Consider the following 6,849-nt stretch of genomic DNA (forward strand, 5'->3'; position numbering starts at 1 on the left):
GTTATGAAGGGGAAAGTGGGGGAGGAGAGGAAAATAGCATGGTTTGTTGTCTGTAAGTACAGAAGTTATCAATAAAAATATATATTTAAAAAATAGTAAATGAAATATGAAGTAATATAGACTCCTGACAAAATATGAAATCATAATTAAATCATAATCATTTTTATCTATAAAATAAGACATAACTGATCTGTTTCTTGCTCTATTTATTTTTAACCTCTGATGAACAACACAGCCCAGAGGGGGACAATGTCATTCTTTATTGTAGTTTTCATTAAAGAGCATGTGTAGATTTCTTATAACATTTTGTTGTCATAGATCAGATTCTACAGCAAAAAGAAATAGCTTATTTCTCCATATGAATTTTATATACATGGATATATCTATTTTAATCAGCATTAAATATTAAACAAAACTTATTGTCAAATTACCATTTGTCAAATGACCGCCTTCTGTATTGTGCACAGTGATTGTGTTTGTTAATATGCAAAGTAATTATTTTATATTGTAGTTCACTCAAATAGGACATTTAAAATGTTTTGTACAGGTTTGTAGCCATATGAGTTGCTCTGCAAACATATCTTTCAGTATAAGATTTAGAGATCCAAGCTAGGTGTGGTGGCCCATGCCTTTAATCCCAGCACTCAGGAGGCAGAGGTAGGAGGATCGCTATGAGTTCAAGGCCACCCTGAGACTCCATAGTGAATTCCAGGTCAGCCTGGGCTAGAGTGAGACCCTACCTCGAAAAACCAAAAAAAAAAAAAAAAAAAAAAAAAAAAAAAAAAAAATTTAGAGATCCAAAGATATTGGAAAAAATGTTTGTATTTCCCTCTAGAACATTCTTTCAATAGTCATAACTCATTAATGAAACTGCCCTTGCATACCACATTCCTATAGTTCTTGTATAATTAATTATATTTTATACTGAGGAGTCAGGCTTAATACTTTACAGTATAAAATTCCAAACTTGCAGACTTTTGCTTTTCAGATTAAATGTGTATGTTCTGGCCACACAGACACAGTATACAAATAAAATGAAGCTGGAAATATTTACTGATTTAAAAATATTTAATATATTTTATAAGGCCTTGTATAAAAATAACAGAAAGATTTCCAAGTACGTTTTTCTGTGAACAAAACAAACCTGTAAGAAAATTCACAATAAGTACCCATAGGAGGGGTTAAAGGATGCTGCCTAGATATTTTCCTCATTATGCTTCGTAGTTTATCTCTGTTTTAATAACTCCATTTTGTCAAAGCATGCACTTCAAAGCATGGGAAGGAAAAGATCTTTTGCATAACAAAGATTATAGCCCAGGGTTTTTATTTTATTTTATTTTTGAGGAAACATGTTCCATGCCTCAATCTCATATTATTACTTAAACCCTTTCCACTTCCAACACACAAAAATGAAAAGTTAAATATAAAAGCAACATAAACATAGCCTGTGCCAAAGAAACAGAAAATGCAGTGAGAAGGACCCAAAGGGACAGACACACGGCACAGTAGGTAGAGTGCTGTGTAGCATGTATGAAGCCCTGGGTTCCATTCCTGGCACTGCACAAACTGGGTGTGGTTGTGCATGCCTATATTCCAGTATTTGGGAGGTGGAGGCAGCAATATCAGAAGTTCAAGTTCATCCCAGAATACATAGTGAGTTTGAGGCTGGCCATTGAAAATGACAACAAAACCAAGTGGTTGGGAGGAAGACAGGGCTACCAGTAAGAGTAGTTCCTTCAGAATAACAGTGTGAGACACATCCACGTAAGGCAAGGCCTAGAGGGATGGGCCGCTTGAAACCAGTGCTGAGCAAGCTTTTCCTATCACATAAAGATAGGATCAAAATTTTAAGCCTCAAGCAAAACTGCTAGCCATAAATAATATTACTAATAAAAGGTCAAATTTCCAGGTAAAATACCTAAAAACCATAAACTAAAACTAAAAGTATTTTTTATGCCACAAATCTGAGGACTTGGGGCTGGGAAGATGGCTCAGCAGTTAAATGCACTTGCTTGCAAAGCCTACAAGCGCAGGTTCAATTCCCCAGCCACCCATGTAAAGCCAGACAGGTATTCATTTGTAGCACCAAGAGACCCTTGTGTGCACGTGTGTGTACATACACACACACACATAAATAAATTAAATTAAATTAAAAATTAAAAAATGCCTTGAAGACTTAATGGGAAAAAATTGAGAAATAAATAAACTAACCCATTAAATGAAAAGGAAACTGGAAAAATAAAACTGAATTGCCCATTAGTTACACTCCTAGTTTTACAGGTAAAATCTCCAAGGAAAGGTGATCCTTCTCTTTCATAAATAGTTTTAAAGAATAGAAAAGTATGAAAAAGTCAGAGACATTAAAATATAGAAAATATAGATTAATCCCACAAATATATATCTAAACATCCTAAATAGTATTCATTCAAATTATTAGCATATATATATGTATCTATCTATAGATATATCTATATCTATATCTATATCTATATCTAGATCTAGATCTATATCTATATCTAGATCTAGATCTAGATCTATATCTATCTATCTATCTGTCTATCTCTCTATATATCTATATATATATATGGAGAGAGAAAATGTAATCATAAGATAGGATTTTGTTTTCTTTTTGGTTTTTTGTCTCACTCTAGAAATTCACTAGGTAGTCTCAGGGCGACCCCAAACTCACAGTGATCCTCCTACCTCTGCCTCCAGAGTGCTGGCACAAGACAGGATTTATCCCAGGACTGAAAAATATCCATCTGTATCATAAACTATATTAATAGTTTCAAAGAAAAATCCTATAAGCCATACTATAATCTCAGCAAACACTTAGTAATAGTTCCCTTGTGATCAAATGTTTAAGAAAACAGTATTAAAACTTTTTAGTGAGCCAGGCTTACTAAGCCAATTTCTTTGACTCCATAAAGAGTTCCTACTAAAAATTTAGAGCTGGGCATAATGGTGCATACCTTTAATACCAGCTCTCTTGAGGCTGAGGTAGGAGGGTTGTGAATTTGAGGCCAGCCCGAGACTACACAGTGAATTCCAAGTCTGCCTAGGTTAGAGTAAGACCCTACTCTACTATATGAAACCAAACAACTAAAAATAAATTAAAAATTAAAACAAATAAAATAAGATAAAATAAAAAAAAATTAGAGCAAACATCTTACCTGATTGTTAATCAACCAACGGGCTCATTTTCTTTAAGGTCAGAAATAACCTGAATTCAACTGTTAACTATTTTATTTCATGTGCTCCTAAGCAGCCTGGCTAATTTAGTAAAACAATACTATAAATAGCATATGTAAGGAATAGAAAGAAAGAGGAAACTGTCCTTGTTCATACACAGAATGGTTATCTACATTTAAGATACAAGCCTGCTGTAAGCCTGGCTGTAAATTTCCAGTGGAAATGCTAAGGAGCCAAAAGAAATGTATAGTAAGGAAATCGGGGAGGACTTCACCTACCAGGCAGATACCAGAGAAGTACATGAAACACTAAGGTAACGTGTCCTTCAGCACGCACATGTGGAGTCTCAACGCAGTGCCTTACATAAGTCATTGGGATGTAAGGGAACTAGACTCAAAAGCACACACAATCAGATGCTAATTTGCCTCATGCACAGAAGTGACATCCAAATTATGTTTCTATGATTTGACTATGTGTGATTTGGATACTAGGAGATATCCTATGTTATACTGGTTTCATACTTCCTGTTAGCTTTATTTCAGCTCTTTCTACTGTTTGTCAGGCTGTGTTAAGAATCACCTGTAGGGAAAACTGCATTTATTTCCTATAGAGAAGAGGAACTTTTACCTCTTCTATGTTAAAACTAAATATTAGCTTCCTTATACTAAAAAAAAAAAAAAAAGAAAAAAAGAAAAAAGAAAAAATCTACATAAAGTTCCTGATTCAACAGATTATTTTTGTTTCAAAGTTTTAAAAAATGTATTTATTTATTTGCTTTTATTATTTATTTGAGACATAGAGATACAGGGAGGCAGAGAGAGAGAGAGAGAGAGAGAATGGGTGTGCCAAGGCCTCTAGCCATTGCAAAAGAACTCCAGGTACAAGCAACCACCTTGTACATCTTGCTTATGTGGGTTCTAGGGAATTGAATCTGGGTCATTAGGCTTCTCAGGCAAATACCTTGACCACTAAAGCTATCTATCTAGTCCTGTTTTCTTTCTTTCTTTCTTTTTCTTTGTAAAGTCTTTTGGAATCACACTTTAAAAAGAAGATACACAGTTTCTCAAAGAACTCAAAGAATGGATATCTTGTAAATCTCCTGGGTAAAAATGTCTACATGTAAACTCATATAAATTTATTAAATGTAAAATTTAATTTTCAGAATATATTAAAACTTTTCTTCAAAGTTTCACATTGTATACTTTCATTTCTGTAGGTTTTTAGATAATTTTACTTTATATAATATTTTTAGCTGCTTAATATAAAAATATGGGAGAATAAAATCACAAAAGTAATTTTATTTTCAAGGTAGGGTCTCATGCTAGCCCAGGCTAGCCTGAAATTCACCATATAGTCTCAGGGTGGCCTCGAACTCACAGTAATACTCCTACCTCTGCCTCCTGAGTGCAGGGATTAAAGACGTGCACCACCACACCCTGCTAAAAGCAATTTTTTTTGAGGCAGGTCTCACTCTAGCTCAAGCTGACCTGGGATTCACTCTGTAACATCAGGCTAGCCTTGAACCCACTCCTACCTGAGACTGAAGACATGTGTCACTTCGTGGGAGGGACCTCACAAAAGCAACTTTAACAAGGCCATTGATAAAAACACAAACTATTATGATAAAATCTTTCAATTTTCACTAAGTTGATATTTTATTTTGACTAAATTAATATGTTAGTATTGCTGTAAGAGTATAATTAAAATGTAGTTTAAATGTTTCTAGTCTGTATGGCACAAAAATGTTCACAATCCAAAATCAAATCTCAAGCAAAAGACTAACCCTGAATCACTATGTTAAATGTCACAATAAAGATTTTATCATATAAGTAAAAAGGAATGAGAGAAATTTTGGGATAGGCTTCATGGACAGAAAACTTATAAATAAGGATAAAATATTAACAGTTTTATGATTCAAATAATTGGTGTATCTGAACTTTTATTCTTTTTTTTTTTTTTTTTTTGGTTTTTCGAGGTAGGGTCTCACTCTGGTCCAGGCTGACCTGGAATTAACTCTGTAGTCTCAGGGTGACTTTGAACTCATGGCGATCCTACCTCTGCCTTCCGAGTGCTGGGATTAAAGGCATGTGCCACCACACCCGGCTTGAACTTTTATTCTTACATAAGACATTTGAAACCCAAAGAACTTGGGGATCCCTGACAAGTTTTTTTTTTAATAACTTCTGAGTAATTGTGCAATAGCCTATGAATTTGAAGTATAAAAGCAAAGGTTATTTATGAATTTCCTAGCAGTCCCTTTCTTCTGTGTATTAATTTGCCCAGTAATAAACCCATATGAAGTACAGTCGGGCAGAACAAGACACTTGCACCCTATTTGTACAGACTCAGCTCAGCCTCCTAGGAATTCCTCATGCAGTTCTGGAAAGCTAACAGGTGGAGTTAAATTGTTGGAAAAGAGAGAAATAGAAGAGCTTCTGATAATTGTCCCTGGTTTCAATCAAACATTGATATTGAATTTTAAACCAGTAATCTGGAAATCTCTATTTTCCTCTTAATCACCAACTTAATATCATGTTAAATGTACAAACAACTCTCAATAAATCCTAGGCAAAAGGACTCATTAAAACATTTTTTGGGAGCTCTGATTTAAAATTTCTGCTCTGGGGTAAATTGGTTAAACTGTTTAAAACCGAATGATGACAAAATGTAAGTCTTGGCCAAACACGGAGATGTTTAAACAGAATGTTCCCTAAATAATAGATAATACTACAAAATAAAGTCCTTGAACTTAAAAAAAATAAAATGCAAAAAACTATAAAATGAAACGCTCAATTGCCTCACACAGTAAAAAGAAATTACATGGGAAAATTTTGAAGGAAGTTATAAACTTTGGCCAGGACAGGATTTTTTTTTCTCTAATATCAACTATATTTTCCATGATAAAATACATTTGAGGGCCAGAGAGATGTCTTAGCAGTTAAGGTGCCTGCAAAGCCAAGGGACCCAGGTTCAATTCGCCAGGATCCACATAAGCCAGATGCATCTGGAGTTTGTTTGCAGCAGCTGGAGGCCCTGGTGCACCAATTCTCTCTCTCTCTTTCTCCCTCTTTCTCTCTCAAATAAACAAATGAAAATAAAATTTTGAAAAATACATTTGATTCTTTTTAAGTGTCCTGGACCTATATTTCTATTAGAAGTTGCCATGTTATTTCCCCAATGTCATCAACATGAGGAGACTTGAAGTAAGCCAAAGCCTTAGACAGTGAAAACAGGTTACAATGTCGTCAGAAGCAATGAAAGATAGTGATAAGAATAAAACCCCAGAGTGAAGAGTATCTCACTACATACCTATGCAGAAGACAGGATCACCCACTGTGCTGTGTCTCTGTGGACTTCCCAGTTTCTTCTGTGCCTGAGTGTGTGACCACACAGTGGCTTTCTATGGTAAGTGATGGTCACAAGACAAGAGGCTACTTCCTTCCACCTCAATGTCTTCCTTCATTTCTCAGATTAAATATGCATATCTAACAGTCCAACCCGCACAAGCTTCTTTCATTTTCTAATTCTTTTGTGTGTTTGTGATAACTGATCCAACCCATTTGCATGCACAGTAAAGTCACAGGTGCTGTGTTCAGTATGTTCCTTTCTTAAAGCCTTATACCACAGACTTCTGGAAAATAAGAGATGTCCAGTCAT

At 34.8% G+C, this 6,849-nt stretch overlaps 1 protein-coding gene across 2 annotated transcripts in view; it reads right to left on the minus strand.

Annotated features, from left to right (window-relative positions):
- The window catches only part of Hpgds (hematopoietic prostaglandin D synthase), a 53,477-nt gene extending 46,924 nt beyond the window's left edge, over positions 1 to 6,553 (minus strand). For both annotated transcript variants that reach the window (XM_004658559.2, XM_045144062.1), the window contains exon 1: positions 6,502 to 6,553. The gene's annotated coding sequence lies outside the window, so the exon portion shown is untranslated. The remainder of the gene's footprint in view (positions 1 to 6,501) is intronic.
- Positions 6,554 to 6,849: the final 296 nt, after the last annotated feature.

This window comes from Jaculus jaculus, chromosome 2 (genome assembly GCF_020740685.1).
Source record: "Jaculus jaculus isolate mJacJac1 chromosome 2, mJacJac1.mat.Y.cur, whole genome shotgun sequence".
Lineage (NCBI taxonomy): Eukaryota > Metazoa > Chordata > Mammalia > Rodentia > Dipodidae > Jaculus > Jaculus jaculus.